Here is a 15,315-nt window from a genome sequence, read left to right on the forward strand (position 1 = left end):
AACTGAACAGAAGCATTCTCAGAAACTTCTTTGTGTTGAGTGCATTCAACTCACGGACTTGAACTTACCTGTAGAAAGAGCAGTTTTGAAACACTCTTTTGGTAAAATCTGCAAGTGGTTATTTGGAGCACTTCGAGGCCTGTGCTAGGATATGGAATATCTTCACCTAAAAACTACAGAGAAGCATTCTCAGAAAGTTCTTCACGATGCATTCATTCAACTCACAGAGTTGAACATTCCTTTTGATAGAACAGTTTTGAAACACTCTTTCTGTAGAATCTGCAAGAGGATATTTGGAGCGTTTTGAGGCCTATGCTGGAAAAGGAAATATCTTCACCTAAAAACTAGACAGAAGCATTCTCAGAAACTTCTGTGCGATGAGTGCATTCAACTCACAGACTTGAACGTTTCTTTTGATAGAACAGTTTTGAAACATTACGTTTGTAGAATCTGCAAGTGTTTATTCGGAGCACCTTGAGGCCTATGTTGGAAAAGGAAATATCTTCACATAAAAACTAGAGAGAAGGATTCTCAGAAACTTCTTTGTGATGAGTTCATTCAACTCACAGAGTTGAACCTACCAATTGATAGAGAAGTTTGGAAACACTCTTTTTGGAGAATCTGCAAGTGGATATTTGGAGCCGTTTGAGGCCTATGCTGGAAAAGGAAATATCTTCACATAAAAACTGAACAGAAGCATTCTCAGAAACTTCTTTGTGTTGAGTGCATTCAACTCACAGACTTGAACTTACCTATAGAAAGAGCAGTTTTGAAACACTCTTTTGGTAAAATCTGCAAGTGGTAATTTGGAGCACTTCGAGGCCTGTGCTGGGATATGGAATATCTTCACCTAAAAACTACAGAGAAGCATTCTCAGAAAGTTCTTCACGATGCATTCATTCAACTCACAGAGTTGAACCTTCCTTTTGATAGAACAGTTTTGAAACACTCTTTCTGTAGAATCTGCAAGAGGATATTTGGAGCGTTTTGAGGCCTATGCTGGAAAAGGAAATATCTTCACCTAAAAACTAGACAGAAGCATTCTCAGAAACTTCTGTGCGATGAGTGCATTCAACTCACAGACTTGAACGTTTCTTTTGATAGAACAGTTTTGAAACATTACGTTTGTAGAATCTGCAAGTGTTTATTCGGAGCACCATGAGGCCTATGTTGGAAAAGGAAATATCTTCACATAAAAACTAGAGAGAAGGATTCTCAGAAACTTCTTTGTGATGAGTTCATTCAACTCACAGAGTTGAACCTACCAATTGATAGAGAAGTTTGGAAACACTCTTTTTGGAGAATCTGCAAGTGGATATTTGGAGCCGTTTGCGGCCTATGCTGGAAAAGGAAATATCTTCACATAAAAACTGAACAGAAGCATTCTCAGAAACTTCTTTGTGTTGAGTGCATTCAACTCACAGACTTGAACTTACCTATAGAAAGAGCAGTTTTGAAACACTCTTTTGGTAAAATCTGCAAGTGGTAATTTGGAGCACTTCGAGGCCTGTGCTGGGATATGGAATATCTTCACCTAAAAACTACAGAGAAGCATTCTCAGAAAGTTCTTCACGATGCATTCATTCAACTCACAGAGTTGAACCTTCCTTTTGATAGAACAGTTTTGAAACACTCTTTCTGTAGAATCTGCAAGAGGATATTTGGAGCGTTTTGAGGCCTATGCTGGAAAAGGAAATATCTTCACCTACAAACTAGACAGAAGCATTCTCAGAAACTTCTGTGCGATGAGTGCATTCAACTCACAGACTTGAACGTTTCTTTTGATAGAACAGTTTTGAAACATTACGTTTGTAGAATCTGCAAGTGTTTATTCGGAGCACCTTGAGGCCTATGTTGGAAAAGGAAATATCTTCACATAAAAACTAGAGAGAAGGATTCTCAGAAACTTCTTTGTGATGAGTTCATTCAACTCCCAGAGTTGAACCTACCAATTGATAGAGAAGTTTGGAAACACTCTTTTTGTAGAATCTGCAAGTGGATATTTGGAGCCGTTTGAGGCCTATGCTGGAAAAGGAAATATCTTCACATAAAAACTGAACAGAAGCATTCTCAGAAACTTCTTTGTGTTGAGTGCATTCAACTCACAGACTTGAACTTACCTGTAGAAAGAGCAGTTTTGAAACACTCTTTTGGTAAAATCTGCAAGTGGTTATTTGGAGCACTTCGAGGCCTGTGCTGGGATATGGAATATCTTCACCTAAAAACTACAGAGAAGCATTCTCAGAAAGTTCTTCACGATGCATTCATTCAACTCACAGAGTTGAACCTTCCTTTTGATAGAACAGTTTTGAAACACTCTTTTTGTAGAATCTGCAAGAGGATATTTGGAGCGTTTTGAGGCCTATGCTGGAAAAGGAAATATCTTCACCTAAAAACTAGACAGAAGCATTCTCAGAAACTTCTGTGGGATGCCTGCATTCAACTCACAGACTTGAACGTTTCTTTTGATAGAACAGTTTTGAAACATTACGTTTGTAGAATCTGCAAGTGTTTATTCGGAGCACCTTGAGGCCTATGTTGGAAAAGGAAATATCTTCACATAAAAACTAGAGAGAAGGATTCTCAGAAACTTCTTTGTGATGAGTTCATTCAACTCACAGAGTTGAACCTACCAATTGATAGAGAAGTTTGGAAACACTCTTTTTGAGGAATCTGCAAGTGGATATTTGGAGCCGTTTGAGGCCTATGCTGGAAAAGGAAATATCTTCACATAAAAACTGAACAGAAGCATTCTCAGAAACTTCTTTGTGTTGAGTGCATTCAACTCACGGACTTGAACTTACCTGTAGAAAGAGCAGTTTTGAAACACTCTTTTGGTAAAATCTGCAAGTGGTTATTTGGAGCACTTCGAGGCCTGTGCTGGGATATGGAATATCTTCACCTAAAAACTACAGAGAAGCATTCTCAGAAAGTTCTTCACGATGCATTCATTCAACTCACAGAGTTGAACCTTCCTTTTGATAGAACAGTTTTGAAACACTCTTTCTGTAGAATCTGCAAGAGGATATTTGGAGCGTTTTGAGGCCTATGCTGGAAAAGGAAATATCTTCACCTAAAAACTAGACAGAAGCATTCTCAGAAACTTCTGTGCGATGAGTGCATTCAACTCACAGACTTGAACGTTTCTTTTGATAGAACAGTTTTGAAACATTACGTTTGTAGAATCTGCAAGTGTTTATTCGGAGCACCTTGAGGCCTATGTTGGAAAAGGAAATATCTTCACATAAAAACTAGAGAGAAGGATTCTCAGAAACTTCTTTGTGATGAGTTCATTCAACTCCCAGAGTTGAACCTACCAATTGATAGAGAAGTTTGGCAACCCTCTTTTTGGAGAATCTGCAAGTGGATATTTGGAGCCGTTTGAGGCCTATGCTGGCAAAGGAAATATCTTCACATAAAAACTGAACAGAAGCATTCTCAGAAACTTCTTTGGGTTGAGTGCATTCAACTCCCAGACTTGAACTTACCTATAGAAAGAGCAGTTTTGAAACACTCTTTTGGTAAAATCTGCAAGGGGTAATTTGGAGCACTTCGAGGCCTGTGCTGGGATATGGAATATCTTCACCTAAAAACTACAGAGAAGCATTCTCAGAAAGTTCTTCACGATGCATTCATTCAACTCACAGAGTTGAACCTTCCTTTTGATAGAACAGTTTTGAAACACTCTTTCTGTAGAATCTCCAAGAGGATATTTGGAGCGTTTTGAGGCCTATGCTGGAAAAGGAAATATCTTCACCTAAATACTAGACAGAAGCATTCTCAGAAACTTCTGTGCGATGAGTGCATTCAACTCACAGACTTGAACGTTTCTTTTGATAGAACAGTTTTGAAACATTACGTTTGTAGAATCTGCAAGTGTTTATTCGGAGCACCTTGAGGCCTATGTTGGAAAAGGAAATATCTTCACATAAAAACTAGAGAGAAGGATTCTCAGAAACTTCTTTGTGATGAGTTCATTCAACTCACAGAGTTGAACCTACCAATTGATAGAGAAGTTTGGAAACACTCTATTTGGAGAATCTGCAAGTGGATATTTGGAGCCGTTTGAGGCCTATGCTGGAAAAGGAAATATCTTCACATAAAAACTGAACAGAAGCATTCTCAGAAACTTCTTTGTGTTGAGTGCATTCAACTCACAGACTTGAACTTACCTGTAGAAAGAGCAGTTTTGAAACACTCTTTTGGTAAAATCTGCAAGTGTTTATTTGGAGCACTTCGAGGCCTGTGCTGGGATATGGAATATCTTCACCTAAAAACTACAGAGAAGCATTCTCAGAAAGTTCTTCACGATGCATTCATTCAACTCACAGAGTTGAACCTTCCTTTTGATAGAACAGTTTTGAAACACTCTTTTTGTGGAATCTGCAAGAGGATATTTGGAGCGTTTTGAGGCCTATGCTGGAAAAGGAAATATCTTCACCTAAAAACTAGACAGAAGCATTCTCAGAAACTTCTGTGGGATGTCTGCATTCAACTCACAGACTTGAACGTTTCTTTTGATAGAACAGTTTTGAAACATTACGTTTGTAGAATCTGCAAGTGTTTATTCGGAGCACCTTGAGGCCTATGTTGGAAAAGGAAATATCTTCACATAAAAACTAGAGAGAAGGATTCTCAGAAACTTCTTTGTGATGAGTTCATTCAACTCACAGAGTTGAACCTACCAATTGATAGAGAAGTTTGGAAACACTCTTTTTGAGGAATCTGCAAGTGGATATTTGGAGCCGTTTGAGGCCTATGCTGGAAAAGGAAATATCTTCACATAAAAACTGAACAGAAGCATTCTCAGAAACTTCTTTGTGTTGAGTGCATTCAACTCACGGACTTGAACTTACCTGTAGAAAGAGCAGTTTTGAAACACTCTTTTGGTAAAATCTGCAAGTGGTTATTTGGAGCACTTCGAGGCCTGTGCTGGGATATGGAATATCTTCACCTAAAAACTACAGAGAAGCATTCTCAGAAAGTTCTTCACGATGCATTCATTCAACTCACAGAGTTGAACCTTCCTTTTGATAGAACAGTTTTGAAACACTCTTTCTGTAGAATCTCCAAGAGGATATTTGGAGCGTTTTGAGGCCTATGCTGGAAAAGGAAATATCTTCACCTAAAAACTAGACAGAAGCATTCTCAGAAACTTCTGTGCGATGAGTGCATTCAACTCACAGACTTGAACGTTTCTTTTGATAGAACAGTTTTGAAACATTACGTTTGTAGAATCTGCAAGTGTTTATTCGGAGCACCTTGAGGCCTATGTTGGAAAAGGAAATATCTTCACATAAAAACTAGAGAGAAGGATTCTCAGAAACTTCTTTGTGATGAGTTCATTCAACTCACAGAGTTGAACCTACCAATTGATAGAGAAGTTTGGAAACACTCTTTTTGGAGAATCTGCAAGTGGATATTTGGAGCCGTTTGAGGCCTATGCTGGAAAAGGAAATATCTTCACATAAAAACTGAACAGAAGCATTCTCAGAAACTTCTTTGTGTTGAGTGCATTCAACTCACAGACTTGAACTTACCTATAGAAAGAGCAGTTTTGAAACACTCTTTTGGTAAAATCTGCAAGTGGTTATTTGGAGCACTTCGAGGCCTGTGCTGGGATATGGAATATCTTCACCTAAAAACTACAGAGAAGCATTCTCAGAAAGTTCTTCACGATGCATTCATTCAACTCACAGAGTTGAACCTTCCTTTTGATAGAACAGTTTTGAAACACTCTTTCTGTAGAATCTGCAAGAGGATATTTGGAGCGTTTTGAGGCCTATGCTGGAAAAGGAAATATCTTCACCTAAAAACTAGACAGAAGCATTCTCAGAAACTTCTGTGCAATGACTGCATTCAACTCACAGACTTGAACGTTTCTTTTGATAGAACAGTTTTGAAACATTACGTTTGTAGAATCTGCAAGTGTTTATTCGGAGCACCTTGAGGCCTATGTTGGAAAAGGAAATATCTTCACATAAAAACTAGAGAGAAGGATTCTCAGAAACTTCTTTGTGATGAGTTCATTCAACTCACAGAGTTGAACCTAGCAATTGATAGAGAAGTTTGGAAACACTCTTTTTGTAGAATCTGCAAGTGGATATTTGGAGCCGTTTGAGGCCTATGCTGGAAAAGGAAATATCTTCACATAAAAACTGAACAGAAGCATTCTCAGAAACTTCTTTGTGTTGAGTGCATTCAACTCACAGACTTGAACTTACCTGTAGAAAGAGCAGTTTTGAAACACTCTTTTGGTAAAATCTGCAAGTGGTTATTTGGAGCACTTCGAGGCCTCTGCTGGGATATGGAATATCTTCACCTAAAAACTACAGAGAAGCATTCTCAGAAAGTTCTTCACGATGCATTCATTCAAATCACAGAGTTGAACCTTCCTTTTGATAGAACAGTTTTGAAACACTCTTTTTGTGGAATCTGCAAGAGGATATTTGGAGCGTTTTGAGGCCTATGCTGGAAAAGGAAATATCTTCACCTAAAAACTAGACAGAAGCATTCTCAGAAACTTCTGTGCGATGAGTGCATTCAACTCACAGACTTGAACGTTTCTTTTGATAGAACAGTTTTGAAACATTACGATTGTAGAATCTGCAAGTGTTTATTCGGAGCACCTTGAGGCCTATGTTGGAAAAGGAAATATCTTCACATAAAAACTAGAGAGAAGGATTCTCAGAAACTTCTTTGTGATGAGTTCATTCAACTCACAGAGTTGAACCTACCAATTGATAGAGAAGTTTGGAAACACTCTTTTTGGAGAATCTGCAAGTGGATATTTGGAGCCGTTTGAGGCCTATGCTGGAAAAGGAAATATCTTCACATAAAAACTGAACAGAAGCATTCTCAGAAACTTCTTTGTGTTGAGTGCATTCAACTCACAGACTTGAACTTACCTACAGAAAGAGCAGTTTTGAAACACTCTTTTGGTAAAATCTGCAAGTGGTTATTTGGAGCACTTCGAGGCCTGTGCTGGGATATGGAATATCTTCACCTAAAAACTACAGAGAAGCATTCTCAGAAAGTTCTTCACGATGCATTCATTCAACTCACAGAGTTGAACCTTCCTTTCGATAGAACAGTTTTGAAACACTCTTTCTGTAGAATCTGCAAGAGGATATTTGGAGCGTTTTGAGGCCTATGCTGGAAAAGGAAATATCTTCACCTAAAAACTAGACAGAAGCATTCTCAGAAACTTCTGTGCGATGAGTGCATTCAACTCACAGACTTGAACGTTTCTTTTGATAGAACAGTTTTGAAACATTACGTTTGTAGAATCTGCAAGTGTTTATTCGGAGCACCTTGAGGCCTATGTTGGAAAAGGAAATATCTTCACATAAAAACTAGAGAGAAGGATTCTCAGAAACTTCTTTGTGATGAGTTCATTCAACTCCCAGAGTTGAACCTACCAATTGATAGAGAAGTTTGGCAACACTCTTTTTGGAGAATCTGCAAGTGGATATTTGGAGCCGTTTGAGGCCTATGCTGGAAAAGGAAATATCTTCACATAAAAACTGAACAGAAGCATTCTCAGAAACTTCTTTGTGTTGAGTGCATTCAACTCACAGACTTGAACTTACCTATAGAAAGAGCAGTTTTGAAACACTCTTTTGGTAAAATCTGCAAGTGGTAATTTGGAGCACTTCGAGGCCTGTGCTGGGATATGGAATATCTTCACCTAAAAACTACAGAGAAGCATTCTCAGAAAGTTCTTCACAATGCATTCATTCAACTCACAGAGTTGAACCTTCCTTTTGATAGAACAGTTTTGAAACACTCTTTCTGTAGAATCTCCAAGAGGATATTTGGAGCGTTTTGAGGCCTATGCTGGAAAAGGAAATATCTTCACCTAAAAACTAGACAGAAGCATTCTCAGAAACTTCTGTGCGATGAGTGCATTCAACTCACAGACTTGAACGTTTCTTTTGATAGAACAGTTTTGAAACATTACGTTTGTAGAATCTGCAAGTGTTTATTCGGAGCACCTTGAGGCCTATGTTGGAAAAGGAAATATCTTCACATAAAAACTAGAGAGAAGGATTCTCAGAAACTTCTTTGTGATGAGTTCATTCAACTCACAGAGTTGAACCTACCAATTGATAGAGAAGTTTGGAAACACTCTTTTTGTGGAATCTGCAATTGGATATTTGGAGCCGTTTGAGGCCTATGCTGGAAAAGGAAATATCTTCACATAAAAACTGAACAGAAGCATTCTCAGAAACTTCTTTGTGTTGAGTGCATTCAACTCACAGACTTGAACTTACCTGTAGAAAGAGCAGTTTTGAAACACTCTTTTGGTAAAATCTGCAAGTGGTTATTTGGAGCACTTCGAGGCCTCTGCTGGGATATGGAATATCTTCACCTAAAAACTACAGAGAAGCATTCTCAGAAAGTTCTTCACGATGCATTCATTCAACTCACAGAGTTGAACCTTCCTTTTGATAAAACAGTTTTGAAACACTCTTTTTGTAGAATCTGCAAGAGGATATTTGGAGCGTTTTGAGGCCTATGCTGGAAAAGGAAATATCTTCACCTAAAAACTAGACAGAAGCATTCTCAGAAACTTCTGTGCGATGAGTGCATTCAACTCACAGACTTGAACGTTTCTTTTGATAGAACAGTTTTGAAACATTACGTTTGTAGAATCTGCAAGTGTTTATTCGGAGCACCTTGAGGCCTATGTTGGAAAAGGAAATATCTTCACATAAAAACTAGAGAGAAGGATTCTCAGAAACTTCTTTGTGATGAGTTCATTCAACTCACAGAGTTGAACCTACCAATTGATAGAGAAGTTTGGAAACACTCTTTTTGGAGAATCTGCAAGTGGATATTTGGAGCCTTTTGAGGCCTATGCTGGAAAAGGAAATATCTTCACATAAAAACTGAACAGAAGCATTCTCAGAAACTTCTTTGTGTTGAGTGCATTCAACTCACAGACTTGAACTTACCTGTAGAAAGAGCAGTTTTGAAACACTCTTTTGGTAAAATCTGCAAGTGGTTATTTGGAGCACTTCGAGGCCTGTGCTGGGATATAGAATATCTTCACCTAAAAACTACAGAGAAGCATTCTCAGAAAGTTCTTCACGATGCATTCATTCAACTCACAGAGTTGAACCTTCCTTTTGATAGAACAGTTTTGAAACACTCTTTTTGTAGAATCTGCAAGAGGATATTTGGAGCGTTTTGAGGCCTATGCTGGAAAAGGAAATATCTTCACCTAAAAACTAGACAGAAGCATTCTCAGAAACTTCTGTGCGATGCCTGCATTCAACTCACAGACTTGAACGTTTCTTTTGATAGAACAGTTTTGAAACATTACGTTTGTAGAATCTGCAAGTGTTTATTCGGAGCACCTTGAGGCCTATGTTGGAAAAGGAAATATCTTCACATAAAAACTAGAGAGAAGGATTCTCAGAAACTTCTTTGTGATGAGTTCATTCAACTCCCAGAGTTGAACCTACCAATTGATAGAGAATTTTGGAAACACTCTTTTTGTAGAATCTGCAAGTGGATATTTGGAGCCGTTTGAGGCCTATGCTGGAAAAGGAAATATCTTCACATAAAAACTGAACAGAAGCATTCTCAGAAACTTCTTTGTGTTGAGTGCATTCAACTCACGGACTTGAACTTACCTGTAGAAAGAGCAGTTTTGAAACACTCTTTTGGTAAAATCTGCAAGTGGTTATTTGGAGCACTTCGAGGCCTCTGCTGGGATATGGAATATCTTCACCTAAAAACTACAGAGAAGCATTCTCAGAAAGTTCTTCACGATGCATTCATTCAACTCACAGAGTTGAACCTTCCTTTTGCTAGAACAGTTTTGAAACACTCTTTCTGTAGAATCTCCAAGAGGATATTTGGAGCGTTTTGAGGCCTATGCTGGAAAAGGAAATATCTTCACCTAAAAACTAGACAGAAGCATTCTCAGAAACTTCTGTGCGATGAGTGCATTCAACTCACAGACTTGAACGTTTCTTTTGATAGAACAGTTTTGAAACATTACGTTTGTAGAATCTGCAAGTGTTTATTCGGAGCACCTTGAGGCCTATGTTGGAAAAGGAAATATCTTCACATAAAAACTAGAGAGAAGGATTCTCAGAAACTTCTTTGTGATGAGTTCATTCAACTCACAGAGTTGAACCTACCAATTGATAGAGAAGTTTGGAAACACTCTTTTTGGAGAATCTGCAAGTGGATATTTGGAGCCGTTTGAGGCCTATGCTGGAAAAGGAAATATCTTCACATAAAAACTGAACAGAAGCATTCTCAGAAACTTCTTTGTGTTGAGTGCATTCAACTCACAGACTTGAACTTACCTATAGAAAGAGCAGTTTTGAAACACTCTTTTGGTAAAATCTGCAAGTGGTAATTTGGAGCACTTCGAGGCCTGTGCTGGGATATGGAATATCTTCACCTAAAAACTACAGAGAAGCATTCTCAGAAAGTTCTTCACGATGCATTCATTCAACTCACAGAGTTGAACCTTCCTTTTGATAGAACAGTTTTGAAACACTCTTTCTGTAGAATCTCCAAGAGGATATTTGGAGCGTTTTGAGGCCTATGCTGGAAAAGGAAATATCTTCACCTAAAAACTAGACAGAAGCATTCTCAGAAACTTCTGTGCGATGAGTGCATTCAACTCACAGACTTGAACGTTTCTTTTGATAGAACAGTTTTGAAACATTACGTTTGTAGAATCTGCAAGTGTTTATTCGGAGCACCTTGAGGCCTATGTTGGAAAAGGAAATATCTTCACATAAAAACTAGAGAGAAGGATTCTCAGAAACTTCTTTCTGATGAGTTCATTCAACTCACAGAGTTGAACCTACCAATTGATAGAGAAGTTTGGAAACACTCTTTTTGGAGAATCTGCAAGTGGATATTTGGAGCCGTTTGAGGCCTATGCTGGAAAAGGAAATATCTTCACATAAAAACTGAACAGAAGCATTCTCAGAAACTTCTTTGTGTTGAGTGTATTCAACTCACAGACTTGAACTTACCTATAGAAAGAGCAGTTTTGAAACACTCTTTTGGTAAAATCTGCAAGTGGTAATTTGGAGCACTTCGAGGCCTGTGCTGGGATATGGAATATCTTCACCTAAAAACTACAGAGAAGCATTCTCAGAAAGTTCTTCACGATGCATTCATTCAACTCACAGAGTTGAACCTTCCTTTTGATAGAACAGTTTTGAAACACTCTTTCTGTAGAATCTCCAAGAGGATATTTGGAGCGTTTTGAGGCCTATGCTGGAAAAGGAAATATCTTCACCTAAAAACTAGACAGAAGCATTCTCAGAAACTTCTGTGCGATGAGTGCATTCAACTCACAGACTTGAACGTTTCTTTTGATAGAACAGTTTTGAAACATTACGTTTGTAGAATCTGCAAGTGTTTATTCGGAGCACCTTGAGGCCTATGTTGGAAAAGGAAATATCTTCACATAAAAACTAGAGAGAAGGATTCTCAGAAACTTCTTTGTGATGAGTTCATTCAACTCCCAGAGTTGAACCTACCAATTGATAGAGAAGTTTGGAATCACTCTTTTTGTAGAATCTGCAATTGGATATTTGGAGCCGTTTGAGGCCTATGCTGGAAAAGGAAATATCTTCACATAAAAACTGAACAGAAGCATTCTCAGAAACTTCTTTGTGTTGAGTGCATTCAACTCACAGACTTGAACTTACCTGTAGAAAGAGCAGTTTTGAAACACTCTTTTGGTAAAATCTGCAAGTGGTTATTTGGAGCACTTCGAGGCCTCTGCTGGGATATGGAATATCTTCACCTAAAAACTACAGAGAAGCATTCTCAGAAAGTTCTTCACGATGCATTCATTCAACTCACAGAGTTGAACCTTCCTTTTGATAGAACAGTTTTGAAACACTCTTTTTGTAGAATCTGCAAGAGGATATTTGGAGCGTTTTGAGGCCTATGCTGGAAAAGGAAATATCTTCACCTAAAAACTAGACAGAAGCATTCTCAGAAACTTCTGTGCGATGAGTACATTCAACTCACAGACTTGAACGTTTCTTTTGATAGAACAGTTTTGAAACATTACGTTTGTAGAATCTGCAAGTGTTTATTCGGAGCACCTTGAGGCCTATGTTGGAAAAGGAAATATCTTCACATAAAAACTAGAGAGAAGGATTCTCAGAAACTTCTTTGTGATGAGTTCATTCAACTCACAGAGTTGAACCTACCAATTGATAGAGAAGTTTGGAAACACTCTTTTTGTAGAATCTGCAAGTGGATATTTGGAGCCGTTTGAGGCCTATGCTGGAAAAGGAAATATCTTCACATAAAAACTGAACAGAAGCATTCTCAGAAACTTCTTTGTGTTGAGTGCATTCAACTCACGGACTTGAACTTACCTGTAGAAAGAGCAGTTTTGAAACACTCTTTTGGTAAAATCTGCAAGTGGTTATTTGGAGCACTTCGAGGCCTGTGCTGGGATATGGAATATCTTCACCTAAAAACTACAGAGAAGCATTCTCAGAAAGTTCTTCACGATGCATTCATTCAACTCACAGAGTTGAACCTTCCTTTTGATAGAACAGTTTTGAAACACTCTTTCTGTTGAATCTCCAAGAGGATATTTGGAGCGTTTTGAGGCCTATGCTGGAAAAGGAAATATCTTCACCTAAAAACTAGACAGAAGCATTCTCAGAAACTTCTGTGCGATGAGTGCATTCAACTCACAGACTTGAACGTTTCTTTTGATAGAACAGTGTTGAAACATTACGTTTGTAGAATCTGCAAGTGTTTATTCGGAGCACCTTGAGGCCTATGTTGGAAAAGGAAATATCTTCACATAAAAACTAGAGAGAAGGATTCTCAGAAACTTCTTTGTGATGAGTTCATTCAACTCACCGAGTTGAACCTACCAATTGATAGAGAAGTTTGGAAACACTATTTTTGGAGAATCTGCAAGTGGATATTTGGTGCCGTTTGAGGCCTATGCTGGAAAAGGAGATATCTTCACATAAAAACTGAACAGAAGCATTCTCAGAAACTTCTTTGTGTTGAGTGCATTCAACTCACAGACTTGAACTTACCTATAGAAAGAGCAGTTTTGAAACACTCTTTTGGTAAAATCTGCAAGTGGTAATTTGGAGCACTTCGAGGCCTGTGCTGGGATATGGAATATCTTCACCTAAAAACTACAGAGAAGCATTCTCAGAAAGTTCTTCACGATGCATCCATTCAACTCACAGAGTTGAACCTTCCTTTTGATAGAACAGTTTTGAAACACTCTTTCTGTAGAATCTGCAAGAGGATATTTGGAGCGTTTTGAGGCCTATGCTGGAAAAGGAAATATCTTCACCTAAAAACTAGACAGAAGCATTCTCAGAAACTTCTGTGCGATCAGTGCATTCAACTCACAGACTTGAACGTTTCTTTTGATAGAACAGTTTTGAAACATTACGTTTGTAGAATCTGCAAGTGTTTATTCGGAGCACCTTGAGGCCTATGTTGGAAAAGGAAATATCTTCCCATAAAAACTAGAGAGAAAGATTCTCAGAAACTTCTTTGTGATGAGTTCATTCAACTCACAGAGTTGAACCTACCAATTGATAGAGAAGTTTGGAAACACTCTTTTTGGAGAATCTGCAAGTGGATATTTGGAGCCGTTTGAGGCCTATGCTGGAAAAGGAAATATCTTCACATAAAAACTGAACAGAAGCATTCTCAGAAACTTCTTTGTGTTGAGTGCATTCAACTCACAGACTTGAACTTACCTATAGAAAGAGCAGTTTTGAAACACTCTTTTGGTAAAATCTGCAAGTGGTAATTTGGAGAACTTCGAGGCCTGTGCTGGGATATGGAATATCTTCACCTAAAAACTACAGAGAAGCATTCTCAGAAAGTTCTTCACGATGCATTCATTCAACTCACAGAGTTGAACCTTCCTTTTGATAGAACAGTTTTGAAACACTCTTTCTGTAGAATCTCCAAGAGGATATTTGGAGCGTTTTGAGGCCTATGCTGGAAAAGGAAATATCTTCACCTAAAAACTAGACAGAAGCATTCTCAGAAACTTCTGTGCGATGAGTGCATTCAACTCACAGACTTGAACGTTTCTTTTGATAGAACAGTTTTGAAACATTACGTTTGTAGAATCTGCAAGTGTTTATTCGGAGCACCTTGAGGCCTATGTTGGAAAAGGAAATATCTTCACATAAAAACTAGAGAGAAGGATTCTCAGAAACTTCTTTGTGATGAGTTCATTCAACTCCCACAGTTGAACCTACCAATTGATAGAGAAGTTTGGAAACACTCTTTTTGTAGAATCTGCAAGTGGATATTTGGAGCCGTTTGAGGCCTATGCTGGAAAAGGAAATATCTTCACATAAAAACTGAACAGAAGCATTCTCAGAAACTTCTTTGTGTTGAGTGCATTCAACTCACAGACTTGAACTTACCTGTAGAAAGAGCAGTTTTGAAACACTCTTTTGGTAAAATCTGCAAGTGGTTATTTGGAGCACTTCGAGGCCTCTGCTGGGATATGGAATATCTTCACCTAAAAACTACAGAGAAGCATTCTCGGAAAGTTCTTCACGATGCATTCATTCAACACACAGAGTTGAACCTTCCTTTTGATAGAACAGTTTTGAAACACTCTTTTTGTAGAATCTGCAAGAGGATATTTGGAGCGTTTTGAGGCCTATGCTGGAAAAGGAAATATCTTCACCTAAAAACTAGACAGAAGCATTCTCAGAAACTTCTGTGGGATGCCTGCATTCAACTCACAGACTTGAACGTTTCTTTTGATAGAACAGTTTTGAAACATTACGTTTGTAGAATCTGCAAGTGTTTATTCGGAGCACCTTGAGGCCTATGTTGGAAAAGGAAATATCTTCACATAAAAACTAGAGAGAAGGATTCTCAGAAACTTCTTTGTGATGAGTTCATTCAACTCACAGAGTTGAACCTAGCAATTGATAGAGAAGTTTGGAAACAGTCTTTTTGTAGAATCTGCAAGTGGATATTTGGAGCCGTTTGAGGCCTATGCTGGAAAAGGAAATATCTTCACATAAAAACTGAACAGAAGCATTCTCAGAAACTTCTTTGTGTTGAGTGCATTCAACTCACGGACTTGAACTTACCTGTAGAAAGAGCAGTTTTGAAACACTCTTTTGGTAACATCTGCAAGTGGTTATTTGGAGCACTTCGAGGCCTGTGCTGGGATATGGAATATCTTCACCTAAAAACTACAGAGAAGCATTCTCAGAAAGTCCTTCACGATGCATTCATTCAACTCACAGAGTTGAACCTTCCTTTTGATAGAACAGTTTTGAAACACTC

The sequence above is a fragment of the Pongo pygmaeus genome, chromosome 11 (assembly GCF_028885625.2).
Source record: "Pongo pygmaeus isolate AG05252 chromosome 11, NHGRI_mPonPyg2-v2.0_pri, whole genome shotgun sequence".
Taxonomy (NCBI): Eukaryota; Metazoa; Chordata; class Mammalia; order Primates; family Hominidae; genus Pongo; species Pongo pygmaeus.